The sequence below is a fragment of the Protopterus annectens genome, chromosome 2.part0 (assembly GCF_019279795.1).
Source record: "Protopterus annectens isolate FY-2018-M chromosome 2.part0, PAN1.0, whole genome shotgun sequence".
NCBI lineage: Eukaryota > Metazoa > Chordata > Ceratodontiformes > Protopteridae > Protopterus > Protopterus annectens.
This window is the reverse complement of record NC_056728.1, coordinates 1,129,919,874-1,129,942,252: the sequence shown is the minus strand read 5'-3', so window position 1 is coordinate 1,129,942,252 and position 22,379 is coordinate 1,129,919,874. Positions and strand designations below refer to the sequence as shown.

Below are 22,379 nucleotides of genomic sequence, written 5' to 3'. Positions count from 1 at the left end.
CCTTCAGATCTTGTTTGCCGCCTGAGAGGAAGCAGCGTGGTCAGAGCTCCAGTTTGGTATTGTTGCACTTTAAACAGTAAAATTTAACTTTTTGGACTTTTTCTAACTCCTTTTCGCTCCAAACCTTTTCTATACCTTCACAAGGTTCTTCTTAGATTGTTTCTTGTAGAGTTTTCTATCCTCCTCCCCTCTTCTCTTTGTGTGTGTGTGTGTGTGTGTGTGTGTGTGTGTGTGTGTGCGCGTGCGTTTTCTTTGAACTGGCTAAGGCATGGCGGATGCCCCAAAGCCTGGTTTCAAAAGATGCACAGAGTGTGGCCATAAGCTTTTCCCGGCAGATGGCCACACTCTGTGCGTTGTTTGTTTGGGAGTGGCTCAACTCCAGTTCCCCCTGTCGTATTTGCGCTGGGTTTAACCACAGAGCATTTAAGGACAGGCAGGACAAACTGATTGATTGTCAAGGGCCTGTTGCCCTTCTCTGCTGGTACTGATGTCTCACCTTCTCCCGCTAAGAAAGCAGTGGTTGCTGCTTCTTCCCCTTCCTTGGCCTCTGGGACTCACCCTCCCGCCAAGAGGCCTGGGGAAGGGGATAAGGTCAAGAAGGACCAGCCTCGCAACTGCTCCCCTGACCGCTCATTGGAGTCCCCCCCCCCGCCGAAGGCTAAGCCTGTTTCCAGGCCTGTTTCACCTCGGATCAGGTCCCCATGGTTCTAGTTAGCTGGTCAACCCCTAGGCCTTCTCCCCACTGGCTCTCCCAGCCCACTTTGGCGGGGTCCTCCTGCTTCACCTGGAGCCTATCTGAAGTGGAGATGGACAAAATGATGTGGAGATTTATCTGCACTCAAATCCAGATGTGGGGGTCTTGCGAGGGCATTCTCCCACTGGAGTGGGTGCCTTCCAACTAGTATTTAGACCTATCACTCCTTCTCCAATCCGACCCGTGGTTTCTGAGCTGTTGGATCTGAGGATGGTCGGAGTCAGTCAAGGGGTTGGCACCGATGGTACCTTGTACCTCGACACCGGCCAGTGCCCTGAGTGTGTCGGATCTGACTAGATTGGGTCCGAGCTCTCGGAGCCATAGCATCTGGGTCAGATCTGAGGGGGGGGGCTCTGTACTCCGAGCCTGTCAGAAAGAAGCATCCCTCTCTGCTCCGACTCTCCGGTTGGATCGGGGGGAGCCCAGGAGGTCCATTCCCCCTCTGCATTCGACGTGGTGGATCTGACTAGATTGGGTCCGAGCTCTCGGAGCCATAGCATCTGGGTCAGATCTGAGGGGGGTGCTCTGTACTCCGAGCCTGTCAGAAAGAAGCATCCCTCTCTGCTCCGACTCTCCGGTTGGATCGGGGGGAGCCCAGGAGGTCCATTCCCCCTCTGCATTCGACGTGGTGGAGAGGGTTCTTGCAGGGTAGAGGCCTCTATTTCGTCTTTGGAGTCCATCCAAACCTCCCTGGCCTTGAGTGCAGGTCCGGCCATCTTGCCCTCTCAGGGGCAGCCCATAGCCGTAATGCCCCAGGATGTTCTGGCCTTGGAACAACCTGCTTGTGAGTCATCCCGAGAGAGTCCCCCTGAGGTGTCCCCCCCCCCTGCAATCATATGTGCCAAATGAGGCACATGGACTCTCCTCCAGAGTCCCTCACAGAAGACATGGACCTGGATGAAGGGGAAGGTTCCCCAAGACCCCCCCCCCCCGAGGATGTCTCCTTTAGAGACATCATTGAGATCCTCTGCCAAAGAGGGGGGTGGTCCAACCCAAAACCAAACTCTGACGAGTCGGTATTTCTGGAGGCATTTGACTCAAGACATCTACCTCTTGGGTGTCCCCTCCCGCCGATCCACTCTTGGATTTGATAACATGTAGGGCATGGAAGGAGCCAGACACAATAGAGCCAATACCCAAGCGCCCAGACAAGGTCTTAAGCCGTCCTGCAGACAAATTACACTGGCACAAGGGGTCCCCTTTAGATGCTATGATGGTGGCGGTGCCAGCCACCAAGAAGGAACTCACCCAGAAGAGTTCCACGGTCCATCCACTTGACCAAGAGTTGAAGATGCTGGATCGTTTTGGGAAGCGATTCTATGCTTCGGCGACCTTTTGTGTGAGGGCACTGAACTACATGGCACATGTTATTCAACTCCAGAGAGAGCTGGTCAAGGAAGTCATGGAGTTGTCCCCAAGGTCCATGTCGGCAGAGGACAGGAAGACATTAGATGCAAGAATGGCCACCCTAAAATCTGTAGCCAACACTTCCATACATTTGCTCTCCCATGCCATGGAGGGAGCTGCATGGGCAGCGGGGTCGGGCGTTGCCATCCGGCACCACACCTGGTTCTGCTTATGTCAGTTCTCCGAGCCCTTCAAGGCGTCTTTTACCAAGATGGTTCATCCCTCTTTGGGAAGACAGAGAGACTTTGGTCCAGAGCAAGAAGGATGGGATGACACTGTCTGCCAACGGGATATGCTTCTGACCGCCTCAAAGGTCCTTTTCCAGGAACTAGCGAGGCCAGAAAAAGATGCAGTTCCGCAAGTCTCAGGCTTTTTCCCAGGATGCTCAGGACTCACCTTCCCTCAGAGGCAGAGGGGTATATGATAGATGCCACCTTAGAGGCAAAGGGGGTCCTAGGAATTTCGGGTCCCGAGAACCTTTCTCAGAAAAACCTGGACAGCAAGTCTGAGGGGTTGCCCGGCTGTCCATCTCTGGAGGCAGTTGGGGGTCGTCTGTTGCTTCACCTACTAGCATGGGAGTCCATCATTATAGATCAGTGGGTGCTGCGGGTCATATACAGAGGATATTTTGTTCCCTTCAAGGATCTACCCCTTCCAGGAAAACTCTCCCAGCCTTCCCACCCACACAATGGGAGGAAGCAGCAGTGCAGGTAGACTCACTGTTGAGAAAATGAGTCATCCAACCAGTTCCCCCCAGACCAGTCTGGATCCGGGGTTTACTCCAGGTTCTGTTTAGTGCCAAAAAAGATGGGGGACCTCAGACCAATATTGGATCTGTCCCAATTGAACGTGTCAGTAACCAAGACAAAATTCCGTATGGTCACGATTCAATCTATTCTGCCTTATCTGCAGGACAGAGACTGTATGTGCTCAATCGACCTCCAGGATGCATACTATCACATCAAAATGCACAGGCGCTCCCGGAGGTTCCTTCGCTTCTGGCTGGGAGCCAGTCATTACCAATTTCAAGCCCTCCCCTTCGGTCTCACTACAGCTCCCTGGGTGTTTACCAAAGTAATGGCAGTAGTAGCAACTCACCCCCTGAGAGCATCTACTATGTCAGGCCAGGGACTCCTTCCTTCAGTTAGCCAACAAGTTGGGCATTATGATCAGTATGAACAAGTCTGCTCTTCACTTGGTTCAGATTCTGTATTTCATTGGGGCACGGCTGGACACAATACAATTGAAGGTTTTCCTCACCTCAGACAGGTTACGCAGTTTGAGGCTACATGTCTTACACATTCTTTAGACCCCGTTTACCAACAGCCGAAGCAGTTTTAAGAGCTTTAGGTTCTGTGGTGGCCACAATAAATCTTCTCCTCATTGCATGCCTTCATATGAGGGTACTGCAGTGGACTCTAGCGGTTCAGTGGTCACTGTTAGACCTCCCTTTGTCCTTTCTAGTGAGAATTTCAAAAGCGTGCAGGGACTCCCTTTGGTCGTGGATTCAGTCCCGTGATCTCCTCAAGGCATGTCCTTTTCAACCTCCTTTACCACAAACCATGGTGACCACGGACGCCTCCCTACTTGGGTGTGGGGGGGGATTGCTCGGGAAGGACCGTCCAAGGCATGTGGTCCCCTTCCGAGACCTATCTGCACATCACTGTGCTAGAGATGAGAGTGGGTTTTTTTTGCGTTGCAGGCCCTCCATGCTCTTCTTTCTCTGGGAACGAATGCAATTCAGACGGACAACATGTCAGTGGTCTGGTATTTCAACAAACGGGGGGAAACAGATCTTATCCCTTATGTTGAGAGGCCATGAGAGTGTGGGAATGGGCGATCTCCACCTTCCGTTTTCTGATGGCAATGCACATCCCGGGACTGTCCAACATCTTAGCGGACAGACTCAGCAGATTTATCCTGGTGTTTTACGAGTGGTCTCTGAAGCCTTCAGTAGCAGAACAGATCTTCCTAGAGTGGGGTCGTCCTTGCTGCGATCTCTTCGCATCTCCTTCCAATGAAAATACAGCGGGTTTTTCGCTCTGACCCCCCCGCCAGGGAAAGCCCCCTGAGATGCTCTGATTAATGCTTGGCCTCCCGGGCTCTTTTATGCATATTCTCCTCTTCCCCTCTTGTCGAAGTTTCTGCAGAAAGCCCGAAGGCTCGGGAGCACTGTGATCCTCATCACCCCATTCTGGCCTCGATAGTTTTGATTTCCCTTACTCAGGTCTCACCTAGTTGTTCCACCATGGACATTGGATCCGGTTCCGGATCTGCTTTCACAAACCTCGGGGATTCCTCATTCAGATCTGGAAAGTCTGAAGCTCACTGCTTGGCTGCTTCGGTTCCCATGATTCTTAGGACTCCCAGTCTGTCATCTCCTGTTAAATCCATTGTGGTGGTGGCTCATAAATAGTCTACCAGAAAAGTTTATCGCAGTAAATGGAAACGTTTTTCTATTTCGGCCATTCAGAGGTCTTTGGACCCTTTCACTGCACCACTTTCAGCGGTTTTAGATTTTCTAGCTAGCATTTTTCATCAAGGCGCTTGTTCAACAGTGAAAGTCCAACTAGCTGCCATTTCTAATTTTCATGTTGGGGTGGACATACCTTTCACAAAGGTGCTTTTCTTCTCAGACCACTGGTTAAGGACCCCATTCCTCCATGGACCTCACTTTGTTGTTGCAGGCAATGGTTTCTCCTCCCTTTGAGCCAGCAGCGTCTGTGGATCTACAATTTTTGACCTGAAAAACTGCCTTCTAGGTTGTCATTACATCCGCTAGAAGGGTGTTGGAGCTTCAAGCTCTTTCTATCAAAGTCCCTTACATGATCTTTCACAAGGATAGAGTGTCACTACACACTAACCCGTCCTTCCTTCCCAAGGTAGCCTCAGAGGCCAATATTAATCAGATTATTAATTTACCAGTATTATTTTCAGAACTACCAGAACAAAGGGGAATACAAATTACATTTACTGGACGTACACAGGCAGTTGAGGTTTTATTTGCACAGGACTAAACCTTTCTGCAAGTCTGATCAGCTTTTTGTGTCCTGTGCCAAGCCCTTCTTAGGTAAACATGTCTCAAAAATGACTATTGCTCACAGATTTCTCAATGCATTGGCCAGGCTTATTCAGATATAGGTTTGCCTCTTCTAGGAAGAGTGAAGGCTCATTCAACCCGATCTATGCCTACGTCAGCAGCTTTTTGGTATAGAGTCTCTTTGGATGAGATTTGTTCAGCTGCTACTTGAGCCTCATCTTACGCCTTTATTTCTCATTATAAACTAGATTTGGTCTCTTGGAGCAGAGCATCCTTTGGTTCTGCAGTGCTCCAGAATATCGTTCCATGAGAGCCTCCCAAGAGTTAAGTAGCTGGGGACTCTGTCCCCCACAGGTTGAAGAGCAAATGAAATAAACTATTTCAGATAAATAAGTTATGTATTCTCCATAACATTCCATCTGAGTAGTTCTACTTCATTTGTCTTCAGCCACCCCCCCCCCCCTCCTAACCTTATCATTTGGGATATGATACGCCCTTTGTACTGGACAATTATTGCTGGGATCTTTGGTTCTGTCAGGGCTAAAGTTCAGTTGTGATGTTTGTGTTAGAGGATAAGGTGTTATTTGGTCTGGTATCTGTTGCCTGTTAGGCAGCAAACTCGATCTGAAGGGAGACAGGGACATTATGGGTAAGGGGAGGAGCATGGAGCTTGGAGCTGTAGCTGGAAACTGCGGCCATGTCAGATCCGATATGGATCCGAGGACCCACAGGTTGAAGACAAATGAAGTAGAACTACTCAGATGGAATGTTATGGTGAGTACATAACTTTGGTTTTTTTGCAATTTCCTTTAGTACTTTGTCTTTTATACTTTTTTTTCTTGATTTTCTTTTTCCAGATACAACCTCGCATCATGTTTTTACTTTACCTCTTATTTCAGTCATTACTGTTATTGACCGTGTAGCACTTCTGATACCAGTCTGTTTTCTTTGCTGTCTTCTTTACCCTAAAATATTTTGCTTGTTCTCTGCCTTCTTTCATTGACCTGTATATTAAGCCGTACTATTACATGCTCACTGTATGTTACTTTTACTACCTCCCATATGTATGCGTATGCGTGCACACACATTTAATGTGGTAACTTTTCCCATGTACTGTGTTATACTATGGGAAAATATGTTGCTTAAAATCATGTAAGGTTAAGGGTACAGAGAAATCCAGAATTAAATCTATTCATGCTTGGGGGTTGAATTCTGGAAACCTAGAACATAGTATTTTCTAAGGAAAGCAGTCATAATGTGCTAGCCTAACCTTTTAAGACATGGGCAAGCCTACCTGGTGACAACCCCACAGGACATCCAGAAAGTTGTCCCATTTGCTTCTGGGCTAGGTGCAGAAGGCAGCAGTATTGTGCCTCCCAAACGGGGAATATTTCTGTAATCCTTGCATCACCTCCATTCCTCAGCATACCTTAAGAATCTTCTTTTTGCTGTGCCCTTGAACATATCTTCATCGTGATGACAGTGTTTGGAATTAGTCACAAATCCCACATTTTCATTTAGAATGCCACTAAAGTAGAGATAGCTCAGGTCAATGAAAGATTCCTGAGTACAGGAAGTTTAGGGGCTGACGACCTATTCCCTTTGTTCCTTAAAACCTGCTCTCCCTTTATTGCTAAACTACTGGGTCATTCGTTCAGCCTTACAGTGACCTGTGCTGAGTTTCCTACTTGGTCGCAAAACATTATTTGCATCTCTCCTCGAAGTCACCAGTTCTTTGTTCTGTATCCATTTTAGACTGATTTCTTTACGTGACAAATTTGATTGCAAGGGTATTTCATGTAGATCAAAGGATCCTTTTCGTATGTCTTACTAGGTGTATGAAGCAACTTGAAAGATTCCAATGGTTCTTAACTGAAAAGATAACAGGTTAAAAAAATGAGAGCTGCCAAGAGAGGCTGGAAGCACTGTCCCTGTATTAAGTGCCCTATAGGCTCTTGAGGGAGCAGTCTTTGCCTTGCCTTTGAGCCACTAGTGATGCAGTAGTCCACGAGCTCTTATCTCTACAAATCAAACATTCCCACTAACAGTAGAACCAGGAATCTAAACAGCAAATAAACATAGTGGAGAGATTTGTCACGGAAAGATTACCCCTTCTCTGGAACAAACTTCCACTCCAAATTAAGTAATGCAACCTTTCTTCCTTCAAAAAGGAGTTAGGTCATTTTTTGCTAGATGGGCAATTTATTGACTTTAACCAGGTTGGTGGGCTAATCCAGAGACTGCTTTCAGCCATGACCTTGACCATTGTAGCAAGTTACCATTCTCAGGGAGTGTTTCATACATGGTATCTAGACATGCCAATACTTAGTCTTTTTTCTGGTGTTCTTTAAGAATACTGTGTAGGACCTTTTTTGTAAATGATCTACGAATTGCCTTCCTTCCTTTAACCTACCCAGTTTTATAGTAATCTGGAGGGCTACCCGAAATAAGTGCACTGGAAAGAATCACCTGCCATAAGATTTTACATTGACAAGGTGTTTTATCGACAAGCTTTTGGTTGTAGATAAAAGCAAAACTAAAGATGCTTTTTGATATCCAGCAAAGACTGAAGGCTGTTCCCGACAACTTGGCAGCGACTGGTTCTGCAGACCTGGGTGTAGTCAGAAGTTTACATTTTTGTATTGTGCCTTAACTACAGTCTTTTCTTGCACCATACACTGTTAAAGTTGCATGTCATTTTCAAATTTTCCTCTACGAAGTAAAATGTATATTTAGTTATTTTAACATTTTGATAACCACATTAGCCATGTTTGGTGGTGTCTGTTTTCAGAAGGTATCAAGGTAACATTTTACAAACAAATTTGAAATTCAAGGGTATGTGACAACTTATGCAATACTGGTGTACTGCAAGTCCTAGAACTGAATGCAAAATTCTGAAATGTCAAAAAGTTGAAGCTTTACAATGGTGAACTCAATTCCTACTAATATCATGTATACACACACACACACACACTGTGCCAATACACAGCCAGCCCAACAAATATCACACCACTCTGTTAGTGAAACTCTGAAACAAATGCAAACGTGGGTCCTAAGGGGTGTGGGGTACAAGTCCTTCCTTCCTTCCACACATGTAGGGGAGTAGGTATTTTGATGTTATCATTTTTAACATTTAAGTATTTTGACATTTCAGCATAGTACATTCAGTGTTACAGTTTTCAGTTTATTGCTTTTCAGTAAGTTGACCTGGGCCCAAATTTCAAATACAAGTTAAAGCAGAGATAGCATTGGAAAGAATACAGCTAATAGTTGAATAGCAAAGACAAAATGTGCATATAATTGCATTAAATAAAAATGAAACAAAAGTACATGAGAACTTGAAGATATTTGGTTGTCCCAGTAAAAGGAAAGTGCATGAAAGTAGAAAGTAGCAGGGAAACTGTTAGGGGGGGAGCATCTGGCAGTTGGGTCAGAGGATGAACGCTGTGAGTTGTAGTTCATGTGGTACAGGGTTTGATCCCCTCAGCCCATTGCTTATTCACAGTGCACGGGGGCAACTGGGAATTTGGTCTGGGCTCCTCAGTGGCTCTCTGGACTGTGAGCCTAGTTATTACCTGTGAATCTGTGAGTGTAATTATAAAAGTTGTATTCTGTTGGAGTAGATTATTAGCAAAGTTTGGGTGCAGGTATGCCAGGTCGTATCGCAAGAAGAACAGTGTAGTGGGAGAACGAGGTAGGGTTTACATAGCGTCTTGAAAATGAGTGGATTTTTAATTTCTTCTAGCTCTGGAGAAAACCAGTTCCAATCACGTTATATAGGCCTGAGTATAATTTTTTTCAAGTGATCATCTATCTGTAAGGAACTGTTGTGCATATTAATGTTGCCTTCATTAGTTTAGACTACAGAAATCTGTTGTCATCTGTTATCCATACTGTTTGAGATAAGCCCTGAAAAAAAGCAGTAATTTGCACACACCTCCTGCTGAGCTTCCCATTGAAAAAGAGAATAAATTCAAGTATCTTGCAATTTGGCTAGGTTTCAGAGTTTGCGTAACTAATCAAGTCCTATAAACTGTGAAAAATATTTTGAAGAAGCTAGATATCTGCTGGAAATTCTTATAATACCTTTAACAGGGAGTCAAAGTTGCCATTAGAGGAGGTGGCCTCAGCCTGTGCTGGAAAATATGCTACTCATAGTGGCTGCATCCTCCCTCAGAAATCTGAATTTGTTCCAGTGCCTTGTTGGCACTGTCTGTTAGTTCATGCTTTTGGTACCTAAATACCAGCTTAGCTCCTTTATGCAGGTATGGTACCACAGAAGGAGAATGCTAGTTTCAAGCTCTTTTCCTTTATTTTTAAGTATAAATGGGTTGATTAAAATTCCTTCCTGGCTTGGAATTAAGTTGTTGACAGATACAAATGTGGGTGTAGTTTCAATGGTCAATACCCTGCTAAAACAAGCTGAGAACAGCTTACTAAAAAGGTGTATGCCTTCTGCTGTATAATATGTGTAGGTAATCTGAAGACCTTTGTCAAGACAGTAGTATCATTTTTGTGTCTGTATTAATGAATTTATTGAGTGAGTTATAGCTGTTCGATTTCACAATATTAAATTTGCTGTTGTGTCATTTTTCCTTGGTTAAACGTGGTTGAAACTGGTCTGTGTTCTGTCCACTTACCCTGTTATCAAATAGATAAGTAAATGTCTTGGACTGCATGCAGAACCTTGCTGTATATTGCCCTACATGTTTTTGTATATATGTAATAAACATTTTGTATAATTGGGTGTGCTCATGCTAGTAAGAACTCGCAAGTGTTTTGTGGAAACTGTATCTACACACAAATTAGTTCACCAATATCCTTATTTATGGGGACATGATAAAATGAAGTATTTAGGAGTATGGATTAAAAATTATTTTGGTGTGGCAGCTAAGGATATGTGGGAAGAGACTAAATTAAGAATACAAAACTGAGAAAATGGAATCTTTGTTATACGGATATGGATAGTCAGATACAAGCAGTCAAAATGTTTTTAGTCTTGTACACAGGTCAGGCATAATTTTATCAACCAGGAGAGAAGTTATGGATAGTAGTTAATAAAGAGCTGAAGGACTTTGTCTTGGAGGTGGAAGACGGCAAGAGTCAAGTGGGATAAACTGATTCTTCCAGTAGAACAGGGCGGACTGGGATTACCCAGTTTGAAGGGGAATTTCAGAGCTATACAGTTCAGGCCTCCTATACATAGCACAAACAGAAAACTGTAATTCAAAGTGGAAAGGGATGATGTTGAACGGGGGGGAAGCTCAAAAAACAAGGAGAGACTGGGATTTTGGATGCAGGTCTGTAAGGAGAATAACAATAATCATACAGAATATTATTTCCATCATCATCTTCTTTCGGCTGTTCCTGTTAGTGGTCGCCACAGCGGATCATGTGTTTCCATTTCTTCCTGTCTTCTGCATCATGCTGTGTCACACCAACCACCTGCATGTCCTTTCTCACCACATCCATAAATCCTATCTTAGGCCTTCCTCTTTTCCTGCTACCTGGTAGCTTCATCCTTAGCATCTTTTTTCCAATATACTCAGCATCCCTCCTCAGCACATGTCCAAACCAACATAATCTGGCCTCTCTGGCTTTGTCTTCAAACCTTCCAACCTGGGCTGACCGTCTAATATACTTATTCCTAATCCTGTCCACCCTTGTCACACCCAGTGCAAATCTTAACATCTTTAACTCTGCCACATCCAGCTCAAACTCCTGCCTTTTTGTCAGTGCCACTGTTTCCAACCCATACCCTCTTGTAGACCTTCCCTATCACTCTTACTGGTACTCGTCTGTCACAAATCACTCCTGACACACATCTCCACCAACTCCATCCAGCCTGTACTCTCTTCTTCACCTCTCATCCACACTCACCATTACTCTGAACTATTGATCCCAAGTATTTAAACTCATCCACCTTCGCCACCTCTATTCCTTGCATCCTCACCATTCCTCTATCCTCCCTCTCATTCACACACATATATTCTCTCTTAGTCCTGCTGACATTCATTCCTCTTCTCTCTAGAGCATATCTCCATCTCTCCAGGGTCTCCCCCACCTGTTCTCTACTCCCACTACAGATCACAATGTCATCTGCAAACATCATAGTCCACGGGAACTCCTGTCTGATCTCGTCTGTCAACCTTTCCATCACCATTGCAAATAAGAAAGGGCTCAGAGCTGATCCTTGATGTAATCCCACCTCCAATTTAAACGCATCCATCACTCCCAGCACAGACCTCACCTGTGTCACACTACCCTCGTACATATCCTGTACCACTCTTACATACTTCTCTGACCCTCCCGCCTTCCTCATACAATACCACAACTCCTGTCTAGGCATCCTGTCATATGCTTTCTCTAAGTCTGCAAAAACGCAATGCAACTCCTTCTGACCTTCTCTTTACTTCTCCATCAACAATCTCAGAGCAAACATCACATCTGTAGTGCTCTTTCCCGGCATGAAACCATACTGCTGATCACTAATCATCACGCCCCTTCTTAATCTAGCTTTCACTACTCTTTCCCATAACTTGATGCTGTGACTGATCAATTTAATCCCTCTGTAGTTACTACAGCTCTGCACATCACCCTTATTCTTAAAAGACGGTACCAAAACACTTTTTCTCCATTCCTCAGGCATCCTCTCATTTTCCAAGATTTCATTAAACAATCTAGTTAGAAACTCCACTGACATTTCTCCTAAACACCTCCATGCTTCCACAGGTATGTCATCTGGGCCAACAGCCTTTCCATTCTTCATCCTCTTCATAGCTATCCTTACTTCCTCCTTGCTAATCCATTGTACTTCATGATTCACTATCCGCACATCATCCAACCTTCTCTCCCTCTCATTCTCTTCATTCATCAACCTCTCAAAATACTCTTTCCATCTGCTCAACACACTGTCCTTGCTTGTGAGTATGTTTCCCTCATTATCCTTTATCACCTTTACCTGCTGCACATCTTTTCTAGCTCGGTCCCTCTGTCTAGACAATCGGTACAGGTCCTTTTTCTCCCTCCTTAGTGTCCAACCTTTCATACAACTCTTCATATGCCTTATCCTTAGCCAACTCTCTCTTTGCCATGCACCTCATCTCCTTATACTCCTGTCTGCTTTCTTCATCTCTCTGGCAATCCCACTTCTTCTTTGCCAACCTCTTTCTCTGTATACTCTCCTGTACTTCCTCATTCCACCACCATGTTTCCTTGTCGTCCTTCTTCTGTCCAGATATCATACCAAGCACCTTTCTAGCCGTCTCCCTTACTAGCTCTGCTGTAGTTACCCAGCTGTTTGGTAACTCTTCACTGCCACCCAGCGCCTGTCTTAACTCTTACCTGAACTCCACCTCACAATTACCTTTTTTCAATTTCCACCATTTGATCCTTGGTGCTGCCCTCACACTCCTCCTCCTCTTCTTAATCACCAACGTCATCCTACAAACCACCATCCTGTGCTGCCTAACTACACTTTCCCCGGTCACCACTTTACAGTCTCCAATCTCCTTCAAACTGGCCCTCCTACATAAGATATAATCCATATGTGTGTGCATCTTCCTCCACTCTTATATGTTATCCTATGCTCCTGCTTCTTGTTAAAATACATGTTCACCACAGCCATGTCCAGCCTTTTCGCAAAATCCACTACCATCTGACCTTCTGAATTCCTTTGCCTAACACCATACCTACCCATCACTTCCTCATCCCCTCTGTTCCCTTCACCATCATGCCCATTGAAATCTGCTCCAATCACCACTCTCTCACCCCTTCATCCAACTTGTTCCAAAATTTTTCTTTCTCATCCATCGCACACCCAACTTGTGGAGCATATGCACTAACAGCATTCATCATTACACCATCAATTTCCAGCTTCGTAAACATCACAATGTCCGACATTCTTTTCACCTCCAAAACACTCAGCATACTGTTCCTTCAGGATAACTCCTACGCCATTTCTCCTCCCATCCATACCATGATAAAACAATTTGAACCCACCTCCGATACACCTAGCCTTACTCCCCTTCCATCTGGTCTCTTGCACACGCAATATACCAACCTTCCTTCTGTCCATCATATCGGCTAGCTCTCTCCCTATACCAGTCATACTGCCAACATTCAAAGTTCTGACCCTCACTACCACAGTCCTAGCCTTTCTCCTCTCTTCCTGCTTTTGGCCATGCCTTCCCCCTCTTCTCCTCCTTCAGCCAACAGTAGCCCAATTTCCACCAGCACCCTGTTGGCTAACAGTACTGGTGACGGTCGTTGTTAACCCGAGCCTCGACCGATCCAGTATGTAAATATTTTTTGCTGTCCGTTTGAATGATTTGGCGAAGTTTTACACCGGATGCCCTTCCTGACGCAACCCTCCCCATTTATCCAGGCTTGAGACTGGCACAAAGAAATGCACTGGCTTGTGCATTCCCAGCGGCTGGGTTAGAATATTATATCCATAATGTAGCAGAAAGTATTCTAAGAACTAAGCCAACACAGGAATGGAGAAAGGAGATGCTGCCGATAGGGATGACTGCAGTTGGGGATATAGACAATAGGCAAGAGGGGGCTGGAATTTATTGGAGAAAACTGGCAAAGGAACCAAGGTATTGTGGGCAAATAACTAGAGAGGGAAAGGTAATAGAATGGGAGGATGCCAATAATTTTTGGACTGCAGGTTATAGAGATTGCCTTCCCTATCAAGGATTGATGTCAGAGTATAGGCGCTTTGTTTTACTGTCTTAACCCACCGGATGTACAGTGGCAAGCACTGGCCAAACCCCACCCAACACACACACACACAAAACCAGGTGGCATTTTACTAAATGCATGAATAAATATTTTGATGTTTTACTTGTCCGCATGAATATTCATCAGGGATCATCAGCATGTGGAAAGCAGATACTGTGTTTACTAAACAGTCACAATTTAAATAAACTAGTTTAAAGTAGTTTGAAAAGAAACACAACTCTTGTGGTTAACAAACCATACATAAAAACAGCACTTAAACTACAAAATGGCCCAACACAGCAGAGGTAGACCTACGAAAGAGTAAATGCACACACATTTAACTTTCTGCACTATGTGATTACCTAGTCACTCTTTACTTCACACTTCTCATTTTATAATTCAGCACAAACACCTATACGCATAACATGCAACATTCTCTGGCTAAACCTATGTTTTATAGTAGTAAATAAATGTTAGTCACATTTTTTTTCTCCCTAGGTTAGTGTGTAATGCAAAATTTGAAGTAGATTTCTCAAGTGCTGCTTGTCCAGTGAGTTATATAACTGTTTTTGACTTTGCTGCAATATATGTGTGTTTAAAATGGTAACTTTTTGCAATCAGGCTTAATTCTAATATATTAACTAGATGTTGGAGGCAAATGCTATTTTTACTGGTGGCTGCTGGTTTTGATATTTTGAACAGGAGTTTTTCTTATTAGAGTTAGACCGTTTAAGGGTTTCTACATTATTTAATAGTTGCTCTAAGACCGTGGTAGATAATGACCTCCTGCTGCGAAAAATAAGTGCATGCTCTTCTTTCTGACCCTTTGATTCAAATTTTAAAAGGCATTTCTATGGTTTTAATAGATTTTGCAAGGTAAGCATCACAAATCCACTTTCCCAATATGGTAGATTTCCTGTGGATGCAGTCTTGTTTTGTATTCATTTAAAGAGAGGATAGGAGAGGCTGAAATATTGCTTTTAAACATTTAAACAACACCCATCTGGTTTATTGCACTATTTAATTGTTTCTGTTTAAATTCACATTGTAAAATGTGGAAAAGATGCACAAAAGTTTTTAAAAAAAAAATTGGGCGGCTTTGTATTTCTGTATTAACAAACAAGTTTTAAAAGAAAATCGGACGGCTTTGTTTTACTGTATTACCCCCCCCCCCTCCACACACACACACAGCTATATTAAACTGTGGACATCTTTCCAAAGTCTGCTGCCACATAATGCATCAAGAAACCTTACTCCCATATGCTAACAAAACGTGTAGTCTCAGGAACACTCCCAACTCACCTCTGTTAATCAATAAGCAATGTATGCATGATGTCACAGACAAAGCTGCATGCCATGTCAGTCTTGCATCATATGCACTGTACATCACAGCCATTAGGCATGTCATTCACTCTGTCCATGCACATTCCTACGCGATACGGTCAGTGGGTTAAAACAGTAATACAAAGCGGAAAGAAATAATGGGGTCCTAAATGAAAGACCAGCACTGGTAGAGTTTTTAGTAGACTCTAGAAAGAACAAACTGCCATTAAAAAAGGAACAGTTAGTAGAACATATAAAATATTGCATGGTAACAATCAATCTAGCAGGTTAGAAAGGGTTGGGAACAGCGATTGGATAAGCAATTCACAAAGAAACAATGGGAGAATATATGTGTGTCTCCCAAATATGCAACAAAATCTAGAAGCTTTAGGATTTTTGCTTGAAATGTTTAGATATTTTTATACCCCGGGTAGACTCCAGAGAATTTTTCCTTGGGTAGGTAGCAAATGTTGGAAAGTGTGACGGGGAAGAAATAGTTGATCGAGAACATATTTTCTGGGAGTGCAGTGAGTTGATGGACTTTAAGGATTCCCTGCGGGATGCACTGTCAGAGATGTCGGGTGGGCAGATTGGTGTAACGAGGGAGATGATTTTTCTGAGCTATGTTACAGAATCAGAATTGTCATCCATGGTAAGGCTTGTCTAATTGTGGTGGCTGCCAAAAAAGCAATTACTAGAAAGTGGAAATCAAAATCTAAACCAACTGTATTAGAAGTAGTGAACACAGTAACAGAATGGAATTGAGATCTTTAGAAAAAGGTAGGAGCAGACTGCATAGGAAAAATAGGAGTTGTGGGAACAATACATACAGGGAGAAATGAGGTTTAAAAGAAGGCAGGACTTAAATGAGCTATGTAACGTTTGACTGAAACAGATTGTGTAGATTATAAGTGATATGTAATGTTTGCAACTGGGAGGTTGTCAGTATGGTTTGTGATGTAAAATGCTTGCAACTAGGACTGTGTTAGTGTGGTTTATTTTCATTTATATAGATGTATGATTGCATATGTCATAAGTGATGGTTTAATAAAGATGTTTCTTGTTTAAAAAAAAAGAGGCAGGAATTGAATAATTGACATAATGTTGCCTAGGTTATATGATATATAGCAATATATGTGAAGCAGAATGTTTGTTAATTTTAACTTAATACAGTTTGATTACTTTAATGTAAAAGTGTTTAAAAAAAACAAATGTTTTGTAGAAACTGTTTACACATTTGTCTGTATCCTGAGTCTTGTGTTAGTTTTTTGTAGTATTTCCACGTCTAATCTTGGAACAAGTGCTTTGCCATGCTGGAATTAGTCAATTAATACTGGTGCAGATGGTGATATACAGGCGAAACCAGCACCTTGTTTATGGTGTGACTTATTTTTAAACAGTATTTGTTTGATAGCATGCTTTAAATACATAAAGTATGTACTGCAGGTTTACCATTTGCTTGCTTTCTGACTGCTTGATTTGTCTAAGGACAGTACATCAGATCTCAGTATCCTGTCTTCGTCTTTACACAGATTTTCTGGATCCCTTTTAAAAAGTCTATTGCTGATAAATAACTTTGTTGGCAGTTGATTGACTTTTTCCTACCTCTAGAATCTCCTTTGCAGAGATTTATTCATCTCCAATTCTGAGTAAATTATAAAAGGAGCTGTAAAATTACCTGTTTTAATTTGGCACTATATGCTGTCACGACAGCAGTTCTTAATGTTCTCTGGGGGAGGGTTTTCAGGAGCTTTAGCTTAGGTTATCAGTACCATGGACTGTAAAATGCTACATCAGTCAGCTTATTTTTTTAAAAGGAAGATGAGCACTTGATTTTATCTGTCCAGTGACACTTCTATAAATGGATCCTTAATTTGGAGGTATGATAGTTTGCAAAATGTGTGATTAATAATAATTTATGTGGGGTCCCTTTGTTGGTTTATTTTAAATGTAGAAGACAGCACAGGGGAGTATGAACCACAGCTTCATTTTATGCCACCCTGCAGGACATCTCTGGTGCTCAGTTTTGTCTTAGCTGATGCTGCATTTAGCACATTTTACAGGTGTGGGTTCTCCGCTCAGGAGTCTCCCCCCCCCCTTCTCTCATTAGTGCATAGTAGACCACCACCTCTATCTTAAAACAGTGAAGTTATTGCACCCTTGTAATTTTCTCTCATGTTTTAAGAGGAAATGGCAAAGCCCTTAATTGCTTCCTGTTTTAACTGCTTTACTGTTTTCCTAGACAAATGTGGTGCTACAGTTACATGTATTTGAAAGACCAGTTTTGTCACACCTCCACATGACAGTCATAAAAGTGTGTTTGAAGAAGTTTGTTTCACTTCATGTGCTGGCAACATTGCCAATCCTTTTGACACTCCAGATGGAGAGTTAAGACTTGGTTGCACAATAAGAGTGGTGAACAGATATACTGACTGGGGGTGGGGGAGGGGGACTGCAAGATTTATTGTTTTATTGATGGGTTGGCAAATGGTTTAGGGTCTGCTTTGGAAGAGAAGCCTCTTTTTATCTCTCCTTTCAAAGGAAAGGCCAACTTTACATATAAACAAGAGAAGTGACAGGATTTTTAAGTCTGAAAAAGCCATCATCTTTCTGTCTTAATAGAATTTTATGACCGGAAAAATGTATTAATCCTACTAGGATCCATGTCAGTTGCTGTCTGAGCCATAAACTGTGGAAATCAGGCTTGAGTGAGTCAAAAGCAGCAAATATTGCATTGCTTATAACATTTGCACAGGACCCTTGGGTGTGTTTAAAAAGCTTGACTTAAGAACAAGGCAGGAAGTAAGTAATACTTACTGTTTGTTTTAGGGGGAAGCAGCAGCCTAAAAAGTTGAGTTTTTTTTTTGTCATTACATGTGCAGCAAGGCTAATTGTGGAGTGAAACTGCAGTTCAAAGCCTGAAAGTTTAAATCCGCTCAATAATGCAAATTCTAAATGGCTTAATAAAGTTACTAGGTCAGTAAATGTCACTTTAAATTAAAAAGACTTTCAACTGTCTTGAAGAACTGAAGAAGAAACAAGGAGGGCATGCACAATGGTATGTAGGGGGGTGCTAAAGATGGAGAAGATAGAGGGGCACTATAGGATTTTAGCTGTTGAAAAGGAAGGTTGAGAAAGAGAAGGCTGAATACATTTGCAGTTTGATCATCTCATAAAGGTCTATTGCTTTTACAAGTTTCCCTTGAAATATTTCATCAGTGTTTTTTGGGACATTTCAAACTTTGTATAACAGGACACTGTGCATTTGAGGCATGATTACTGCATTTTAATGACAGGCCTTTGAAACACTGGTACCATTAGACTAAAACCTAAAAGGATAGTTCTCTTTGTGTACTGTTTTATGTGCTGAGGGTAGACACTGTGATTCACATCGTAACAGCAGGATATAGACATGTTGATATGCCCTATCTTTGCTTGGAAGCTGTGGTGGCCCATATAAGGAATAATGTATGAAACCACACTTTCTTTTGACAACATCTCAAATTATGTAGTTAATTTGGTTGAGCTATTGCAGATCAATGGCCTTAGTATATAGGTTCATAGGTAGGTACTAGACTATTGGCCCAAGGGCCTAATTAAGCCTAGCCAACAAGGTTCCCTGGCTTACGCCACCCAAGAAAGTTAATTTCCTGTGCCCCTGAAGTATGGAAATGCTGGGGATTGAACCCAGGACCTCATACATGCAAAGCATGTGCTCTACCACTGAGCTACATCCCCTCAATATTTTCTAGTAGATACTTGATGTACCTGGACAGAGGAGTGTGGGACATTCCAGCAACAGAGATGTACTTTTTTTCATTTACTTATTTGTTTCATTTGTTAACTGGGTAAGGGTTTTGGTCTGTAGACACTTTTTATCCATTACCATGCCACAAGCACAAATACAACAAATAAATGTTTATGTACAGTTTAGTATAGCTAAATGTCCAGTTTTTGTACCCTTGTTTCTTTCCATTTCCCAGAAACGGAGAAAACGCAAACAGTCATTGGGAGAGCATACATGATTTATGGATTTTAGAAAGTTGTCAGAAAATCTTGGGTATGCACTAAACAAGTAAGGCAATAAACAAGTAAGGCAAAATTAAGTGGGTTTGAGAGCTCAAACATTTCCTTTGTGTTTTCTGTATTCTGGTAGTTATGACTGCTTTATACTCTGAAGGTTTGTTTGTGTCTTTTCGGCTTTTCCCGGTTAGGCGTCGCCACAGCGGAACTCCGGTCCGCTAATGATTGACAGTAGAGTTTTACTTGCTGGCTTGCCGGGCCTAACGCACAACTTTCAATGAAGGAACATCCTTTCACGCATGTCGCCACACAGAAGACGCTCTAACTGAGAATCAAATGGGCAACGTCTAACTGTGAGGCGACAACGCTACCGCAGCACCACCCAGTCCTGGGTTTAATTTCTAGGGAGCTATTAGTTTAGGCCTATAGTTAGTACAGTGGATTAAGGCTATGACCTGTTAATGAGTGGATTCCTGTAGTTCGTGTTGCTTCCATTCAGCCTTAATTTGCCTGTTGTACGACTGTTGGATACGTGCCAGAGGTCAACCCTTGACCACTATTTTGAGAGACTCCATTCCCTTAAGCAGATGATGCTTTGGGGCATTTTGAAAAGTGGGCTAGGTTCCTCAATAGTCTTCTGAACTACTATTTTGTACTTTTTCCTAGGTAAATCACAGACCCTGAAACAGTGAGACTGAGATTTTTTTTCACTGAGTCAACTTGCTGACTTTTAGATTTCATTGTATAAACTGCCTTAAAAGACCCCTTTCAGCTATGATCTAGGCCAGAAATATACAAAGATGTGTCACACAAGGACAAGAAGCAACCATTATGTCATTAGACAAATTTTATGAAATTAGTAACACTGCTAAATACCTTGATAGCTGGCATACAGTGTATACTACCTACACGTGTCTACCACAAGATGAAAGTAAGCAGCAAACTGAAGTCATACTGACATAGGCATTTGAGTAAGTAGTCTATAAAGAGCAACTTACATATCCACAGTAGCCAGTCTCACTGAAATTCAGATTGCTAAATGATGAATTAAGATTTCACATAATCACATATGACCATCAATTCCACCAGTACCAATATTGCTAAGCATTGTGAAACAAGAAAAACTCCACAACCACCCTATACAGACTAATATCAAAACAGCTTGGACATTTAAGTTGTACATCATTCCAGCTTGGCTGTGTGGTGTGGAAGGATTGAATCCTGACTGTGACTTTATGCAACCAGGTTTGATTGGAGGCCATGGTAATGGAGGAGCCTGGCAGAGAGGGCAAGGAGTGACTGAGCTTGGCCCACTTTCTTCACCTCGCAGGAGATATTGGGTGATTGGGGAGCACACTGGGATGGTGCATTTTCTTCTGACAGAGATGAGGGAAACGACCTCCTCTGCATCAAGGCTGTTGGGTGGGGCTGCTTGCTGGCAGTATCCCTTAATCAAGTAAGCTAACAGTGCTGACAGCTTGTTGCAGTAACACCTTCCCTTAAATAGCTGCATGCATGTGTGGGGGCTTAGGGTCATAAAAAGAAAAAATTTTGAACCACTCGTAATCCTGGTGAAATGATAGCTTCTCTTGGAAGACTCCTTGCCTTCTGTCAGTGAGGAGGGAACAAATGGGTCAGTTGGTGGAGAGGGACTGATGATAAGCAGGTAGTGAAGGCAAGGAGAACGAAAAAAAAATCATTGGATATCCCACATACCACTGCAACCAGCTTAGTCTGCAAAACCACTTTCCTCATCCTTAAGTGCCTCAGTAGAAAAGAAGAGTGTACACTTGATGGAGCAATATAATAATCCCTTATCATAACCAGGCATGCACTTGAAATATTCAGCACTACTCTAGGGTACATACCAGAGGTCAACCCTTGACCACTGTTTTGGGAGAATCCATTCCTTTTCCAGTGTGACCTGTTTATAAATGCTAATAAAAATGTAAGATGAAGATGTGTGTGTGTGTGTGTGTGTGATCTGTTATATATATGTGTGTGTGTGTGTGTACATATACATACATATGTATTATATATATATATATATATATATGTGTGTGTGTGTGTGTATGTATATTTATATATTTGTGGGTGTGTATACACACACACACACACACACACACACACACACACACACACACACACACACACACACACACAACTGGATTTATATCATATTGTCGAATTTCAGAAACTCAGAATTCATATGGTCGCGACCATATGTTCAAGCTTCCGAAAAATGGATTATAAAAAAAATAGCATTTTTTTTACACATTCACACTAGAGCCAAGTCCATGGGCAAGGTGCTGTCCTGTACCTCACTTGTTCCCTGACCTGAGTGACAGTTTAATCAGAGCATCCCCTTAGAAGCAAAGGTTGGGTGTTAGGGAGTGGGCCAGTCTTCCAGTCATGCAGACAACTTCCCTAATTCCATCCCTGTTGGTAGTTTGTGAGCTCCACAATTGCCACCTTACAGAAGGCACATCCATGTTACCAGTGCAAGGCATCTGCCTACACAGATACCACTAGATTCATGTTACTGTGGGTGAAATACTTGTATTCCTATAGGTGTTGCCAGTGCAGTGAGCTTGAACCACCTTCCTCCCCTTGGCATGGGTGAGCCAGCATTGGCACATTGGCAGGCTCATTTCCATCATGTCCAGCCTAGGTCCTCCTTGGCCTGTACTGAACATGGGTCATCTGGGTTGTAGTCGGGGCTTTGTCTGTGCTCGAAGTAGGGCTGTTTAAATTTTACATTATAATAATTTGATCTTTTTTTTTTTTTTGTTACAGGCTTCTTTTTATAGAGGTAATCATTTTAGTAATATGATAAATCTATTTTTCATATGGCTACAATTAAGAGAAGATAGGGATCTAAGAAATCTCCACTAGGCACCAAGGTGAAATTAGCATCTCAGAACAGTTAAATATATTCAGAGAGTCACTCTTCGCAGCCAGTAAAGCAGCTTGACTGTTGAAATTGCCAAGTGGGAATCAGTGAAATAGCCAGTAGGTGCTGAAGTGAAAGTAGGGTCTGGAAATAGCTAAAAAGCATGTAGGGTTAGCCTGAATGGTCGCATTTTGCAACCATAAATTACTTAA

At 42.8% G+C, this 22,379-nt stretch overlaps 1 protein-coding gene and 1 non-coding gene across 4 annotated transcripts in view; one reads left to right on the top strand and one right to left on the bottom strand.

Annotated features, from left to right (window-relative positions):
• The window catches only part of MLLT3 (MLLT3 super elongation complex subunit), a 1,902,592-nt gene that overhangs the window by 1,081,221 nt on the left and 798,992 nt on the right, over nucleotides 1–22,379 (top strand). The gene's annotated exons all lie outside the window — the stretch shown is intronic.
• Nucleotides 18,918–18,989, bottom strand: TRNAA-UGC. The gene has a single exon. It is a non-coding gene; the product is annotated as a tRNA-Ala (tRNA).